Genomic DNA, 740 nt, shown 5'->3' with positions numbered 1-740 from the left:
ACATTTTGCTTAATTGGGGTTCAAAGTTAGTGTTCCCTATCATCAAAATTTCTCAGCATTTTTGGAGGTAATGAGAGACGAAAGGACGAAAAGAAGAGAAAAATGACGAACCTCAAGAAGTATTACCTTTGGTTTCTTTTATTCTCTGAGCGGTGCCTGGGTCTACTCACAGGATGCCGCGGAGCGAAAGGCTGCCAGGATTGACCTCACCACCGCCCTCCTCTGTCCCTCTCCTCCACCTGCCACCCCCCGCGCCGGGACCACCGCCCCTCTCCCAACCCCCTCCTCCACCTGCCATCCCCCCACCCCCCCGCCGGGACCGCCAACCTTCCACCGCCCCCCTCCTCCACCTGCCACCCACGCCCCGCCGGGACCCCCACCCCTCCTCTGCCCCCTCCTCCACCTGCCACCCCCGCCCACCCGGCCGGGAACTGGATCAACCCGCGCACACGTGGAAGACGGTGGACTCCGAGTCTTTCTGGGTCGGCGAAGATATCGGACAACTAGACAGTCACACTTAAGAAATCTAGAACCACCCGAAACGAAGGTTGAACCAACCCGAGGATTGCAGAAGGGGGGGGAGGCCAGAAAAGACTGCGGGTAGACGGCCGAAATAGCTCAGCTGGGAGAGCGTTAGACTGAAGATCTAAAGGTCCCTGGTTCGACCCCGGGTTTCGGCAGGATGAGCGTTTTGGTGTCTGTGAGCTCAGGACTGTAAATGAGGGATGTGGCTGTGTTCG

At 58.4% G+C, this 740-nt stretch overlaps 1 non-coding gene across 1 annotated transcript; it reads left to right on the top strand.

Moving 5' to 3' along the window:
* Nucleotides 1–607: 607 nt before the first annotated feature.
* On the top strand, nucleotides 608–680 carry TRNAF-GAA (transfer RNA phenylalanine (anticodon GAA)). Its single transcript has one exon. It is a non-coding gene; the product is annotated as a tRNA-Phe (tRNA).
* Nucleotides 681–740: the final 60 nt, after the last annotated feature.

Source organism: Leptonychotes weddellii, unplaced genomic scaffold (assembly GCF_054177405.1).
Source record: "Leptonychotes weddellii isolate Sample4059 unplaced genomic scaffold, ASM5417740v2 HiC_scaffold_48739, whole genome shotgun sequence".
Taxonomy (NCBI): Eukaryota; Metazoa; Chordata; class Mammalia; order Carnivora; family Phocidae; genus Leptonychotes; species Leptonychotes weddellii.
This window is presented reverse-complemented; position numbering and strand designations above follow the sequence as displayed.